Raw genomic sequence first — 5,657 nt, forward strand, 5'->3', positions numbered from 1 at the left:
GGCGTCCCCGGGCTGGCGCAGCGGCTCGGGCTCCGGGCACGACACAGCCTCCACCAGCGCCTGCTTCCAGGCAAGGCTGCTGCTACTACTATATTTAATAAAAGGGAACGAGGGAGGGACCTGTAACTTATCCCGCCTGTCAGAAAGGAGGAATTCGCTCAGATTACAAAGTCAATTTTCTCTCTTAAAGGGCTAGAGGCCCCCGCCTGCCCGCACCCACCCGCCGCTCAAAGCGCCCTTGTTCCCGCCGGGCGAGGGGAGGGAGGAGTGCCCGACGATGGAGACGGGAAGGAAAGGAGCCTGACATCGGGTGCAACGGGCAGCTCCGGAGGCACCATCTGCTCCGTGCAAAGCGGGGCATCCATGGCTCTCCCCAGCATGGGGCACTTTTTGGGGAGCACAACCAGCTCCTGGTGTCTGAGCAGACCCAGGTAAGTGTCTTGATCCCAAAGCCATGTTACCCATCCCCAAATTTCTCCTCCAGCGAGCTGGCCTGCTGGCTACCCTGCCACCTTCTCTGCTGCCTGCTGAGGTGGGTCTCCAAACCTCACACCTCTCTCAGCAAGACTACAGGCAATTGGGATCATCCTCAGCCCTTGGGATTCATAATGGACCAACCGTGCTAGCATGGTAATGGGAAAGGGCTTCCCAGCTTCTTCCCTGGTGCAAAGCCAGTGCCACTCGTGTTCAGAACAAGGTCCCAAACTTTCAGAGCCACAGCATCCTTCCCAGCCCAGTCCCCACTCCTTGTCCCACACAGCTCCAGCAGGTTTCGGGGCTCTCCTTGCTCAGGGTGCAGCTCACCTCCCATCTCTCCATCCCCTTCCAAATCTGCTCCCAGCCTCCCCCTTGGACTTTGTGCAGCACACCCCTCTTTCCTCTTGGATGTCTACATTTCAAGTTCTTTTTTTCCCTGCGCCGTGTTTCGCTGATGGATTACATGCAGCTTATTTCCTGCTGGTTTATATCTAACCTCTTCAGGGCCTTGGTGTGACTTTGCTGTCTTTGGCAGCATTCACAACACCTTCCAGCTTACAGTCATCTGCAAACATAATTAATTTGTTGTTTACTCTTGCTTTCAGATCATTAATAAAGACATTAAATAAACCTGGGATGTGCTGTTTTCTCAGTAACTTTTTATGAGTAATTGTCAGGGGCTTAGTAAGTTCATTAGCTAATTCTATTTAGTCTGGGGGTTACATATTATCCAGACTTGCTGATTTGTACAGATGCAATTTTGCCAAATATTCCCTTTCCTGCTCTTTATCTCAGGGTCTACTGAGGACCTCTGTGTTGCTTCGCTTTCTGTCTGGTCCCCCTCTCTCTGCCTTGTTAAGGGCTGATTGAGGGATAGAGGCGATTAGGGCTTGGTCCTTTGGGGAATGTTTGATCTCCACTGTCTCTGTCATTATTCATGGATAACAGGCAGGCTGAATGTGTCCAGCCCTCTCTTGGCATGGAGGATCCCACTCCAGTCTCTGGAAGGGTGCACCAGGACCACCTCTAACCACCAGCAAACATCTCTGGGTTTGCTGCCAGCTTCCTGGCCCCACTTGCTTTGCCCCCTGTGTCACTGGGGATGAGCCACCGTTTGCCAGGGAAGCATCGGCCTCGGGCAAGGGCAGCAAGTACAGCTTGAGCAAGGATAAGATGGTTCTAAGCACCCTGAGCATCCTCCAAAGCAGGGATGCTGGCTAGCCTGCTCCCGCCTCTGCAGATGGGGTTTTCCCCACTCGAGCAGCAGGATACCCGCCCATGGCAGCGGGGATTACCACTTGCTGGCCACGCTGGCTTCAGTGTCACTCGGCACTGACTGGGAAGGAGCTGGTGGGAAAATATCAGAGACAAACCTGGCCACAGAGAGAACAGAGTAAAACCTTTACTACTGTTTTACTATTATTATTATTTCCCACTTCAATAAAGAAACCACAGCCTCTGGTTGAAACCCCTCATGCTATCCAGACACCTGTCCCCAGCTCTAGCCACCCCCTGGCGGAGCCCCCAAGCTCAGCCCCATGCCCTGCGCCTGGCCAGCACATTTGCTGTCCCCCAGCCAGGCCCTGGCGCCAGCCGGGGATTTGTTTTTCCCTTTCCCAGCCAACATCTGGCTGGGTTGCGGAGGGGCAGAGCCGGCGTGGAGCGGTGCCTTTGCTCTCCAGGCGCTCGGACAGGGTTAGCAGCCTGGTTCTGCACCAAAACCCTCTCAGGTGCTGGCACTGCTGAGGAGGGACCCTCGCTTGTCCCCTGCAAAGGCAGCTTCAGGTAGGGTTTGCCCACTGCCAGTGCAGGGAGCCAGTCCCTGGGTGCCCCATCTCCATTTGCAGGCAGTGGGAGCTGCTCTTGCCCTTTGGTGAGTCCCCACCCAGGGAAATGCAGCGGGCAAGGGGCTGTGGCCATGGGGCGCTGCCAGGGGGTGCTTTGAGGAGGCTTGGGGGAAAAACAAGGAAACTTAAACTCCTTCCTTCGCCTGCAGCGCAGGGGCTGGTGTTTGAGGTGGCTGCGGTCTCCGTCCCTCCGGCCGCAGGGCTGCTCCCCCGCCTCCGCTCTGTGCTGGCCGGCCCGCTGGCCTCCGGAGGCGTTTATTTATCCAAGCCCAGCTTTTATTTAGGATGTGTTTCCAGGGCAGCCGGTGCAGAGGGAGGTGTGGAGGGCTGCTGCCAAGGGGCTCCACAGCCACAGCCACGGCCCCCGACCCAGAGCCCTGCCATCCCTGCACCTCTTGGCCACCCAGTCTCTGGTGGGAGCCCAGTGTTGAGCTGCATCTGAGCCCTGCGTGGGCTGGTGGAGCCGGGAGCCTGCAGGGCTTTCCCTGGAGAGCTCTTTCCCTGGACAGCAATGCACTCCTTGGCACAGGCAAAGCTGTCCGTGGCATCTATTTCATGGGCTGCCTTTTGCTGTCTGCTGTGTCCTGCAGCCTCTGTGTGAATAACCCAGGATGAGCCAAATCTCCAGAGAGCCCTTCCAACCCTACTACCTGCTCTGTTTGAGACTCGAGTGACTCAGAGCAGCAGGACACTGGCATTCACCTGCGGGGAAGAGACACCCCAGGCACCCTTTAATGAGCAGAGCTCAGTTCCTGTGCTGGACTTTCGCCCCCAACACAATGTCCTGTACCCCGACTGGGCTTTGCACCAGCCCCACGCTTCCATCCTGTCACCCAGTGCTGGCAGAAGAGGAGGTCAGCCACCCATGGAGCGAGGATGGGGGTTCCCGATGGCTGTGGGGGGCTGCAGCCGGGGGAGCAAGTCCAATGGAGGGAGGGGAGCAGCAAGCGTGCTTGGAGCGCGCCGTGAGCGCCTGGAAGGAATATCCCATCCGGTGCTGGCAGGAGAGAGCACATTCATGAATGCTGCTGGGATTTATCTTCTCAGCATCTGCCTTCCTGAGTGCTGGAGGGACTTGAATAGGAAACAAAGCAAAGGCTTTGGATCCAACCTGACCAAAGCAATGCCCTGGCTGGAGGTGCCGGGCGGATCTGGCCTGGGGTGGCGTGTCCCCAGCCTTGGCCATGCGCCCAGTGGGACATCAGCTGGGTACTGTTTCAGCTGGGCTGTGCAGACAGAGGTCACCTCTACTTGCTCAGGGAGAAAATGACGTGAAACTTGTGACTGTGGCTTGGAACAGCTGGGCAGATGTGCAATATCTCTGTGGCTGGGCTCACCCAGGGGAGTAGAGAGAGAAGGGTTTATTTGGTAGGTCTGGCTTGCCTTGTCTTGGGGTGAGGGAACAAGCTTGAGGAGGAAGAGGATGCTGCAGGGAGTTGGGGGTGCTGTCAGCTGCATTAGGTGGGAAAAGCATGGCCCCATATCACCCTGAGCCTTTATTCTGTCTTTGTTTTGTCTCTGTTTTGTCTCTTTGCAACACCAGCTAAACAGTCTTAGTCTGGCAGCGAACTGTGGTGCTGTAAATTTAAGGAGACAGACAGTTCTTTGCAGTTTCAGGGCCCTGAGTGCTAATTGCCCTGACAAGTCCCATCTGGGCTCTCACTTACACCCTCTGCTCCCCACCCGGGCTGCATTTAAACTCAGGTGCCTCCAGCACTTGCCCTCCTTTACCAGGGATGGGCTGTAGTGCTGGGCTGCTGCTGCCTGCTGCTGCCGGCCCTGGCAGAGCTGCCAGCCCTGGCAGAGCTGCCAGCCCATGGGCAGAGGGGCTGCATCCCCAGCTGCCTGTGTTGCCCAGGACACGGGGGTCCCCTGGCCTGCAGTGACTTGCCCTCTGAAGACAAGAATGGGGGTCACGCTCTGTCCCCGGCATGGTGAGCAAACATCTCATCTCTGTTGACTTGATGCTACTTCAGGGTGTTCTCACCTGGGCACATCATGCTCAGTCTCTGTGTAGGGATGGGTTTTTAAGTCCCTGAAAAGGAAGCTGTTGGGGTGACCCTGGGCAGTGCTGGGGGGCTACCTCTGTGCTGGGCCCTTTCAGCTGAGCTGGACCACAGGATAACCAGACCCACAGCTCTCCTTCTGCTTTCCCCAGGTCTTGTGGAAGGGGCTGGTGTGGGGTGGCCTTTATTGGCACCCCTGGGGGGTTCAGAGCTCGGTGACTCTACTTGCCTGTGACTAATACCCTTTGCTCTTCCTTGAGCACTGAACACATAACTCCCCAGTGTTTGTTTAAAAAAGGAAATCAATAAAGCCCATTTATTTTTAGCCTGGATTTAGGGTGTTTTGGAAGAGGAACTGAGCTGTGATTGGAGCCAGCAGGCTCACCGGCTTCTCCAGGGCTTGTCAGATAGAGGAACTGGCTTTTAACACTAGATAAATATTGACTGTTGTATTTTCAAGGAGTGAGTTCCCTGCTGTGTGAGTGGAAAACCCTCTGCAGGCACCGGGAGGGCTTCAGCAAGCCTTTGATCATCCAGGGGAGCGGTGGTGAGCTGTGCTGGCTACTCAGCCTGACTTTAGGTGTTCGGCAAGGTCTCAGGATCTAACTGGGCTATGGCGGCCCTAGGCTTGGTCTCAGGGAGCTTGAAGAAATGCTTTTTCTCACAAAACACCAACTAGACCTAAAGCCCCCCCCCAAACCAGCCCAAAAGCATGGCAGGCTCTGGCCTGGGCTAGTTTGGATTGGTTGGTGCTGGGAGCAGGCTAAGCTCCAGGGCAGGATGGGAGGTGAGGAAGGTGCCAGTGCGGGAGGAGGGCTGGGGCATCCCGGCTAGACTGGGTAGCACGTCAAGCACCGTATTCGTGCTGTCCCACTCCCGCAGGGGCTGCCCCGCTCCGTAGCGGGAAGGGGTGCGGGAAGGGGCGCGGGCAGGGCCCGGGAGCCGCTGCCAGCGGCGGCTGCCCAGGAGGTGGCACCAGCGCACCGCGATCGCCGCCCCGGCCGGGGGAATCGGGGGCTGCCGGGTGCGAGCCCCCAGCGGCGGGCCGGGGATGCTCACCCCGCGCCGGGGAGGAGTCCCGCTCCAGGGGCTTTGGGACGGGCAGGGCTCCGCTGCCAGCCCCAGGCGTGCTCCCTCCTGGGGCTGAGCAGAAACGGGAACCTAGGGGCTGATTCCCCCGCTCCTGCGCTGGCACCCGTGCTGATTTGGGAGGGAGTCTTCCTTGTGAATGAAGGGCCTGGAGCTCCCCGGTGCTGCCTGGCTGCTGCCCTGGGAAACGGGGAGGGGGTTTGGGAACAGATCTGTCAGACCCAGCCTGCTCCCGGGA

This window comes from Nesoenas mayeri, assembly GCF_963082525.1.
Source record: "Nesoenas mayeri genome assembly, chromosome: 11".
In the NCBI taxonomy this organism is placed as follows: domain Eukaryota; kingdom Metazoa; phylum Chordata; class Aves; order Columbiformes; family Columbidae; genus Nesoenas; species Nesoenas mayeri.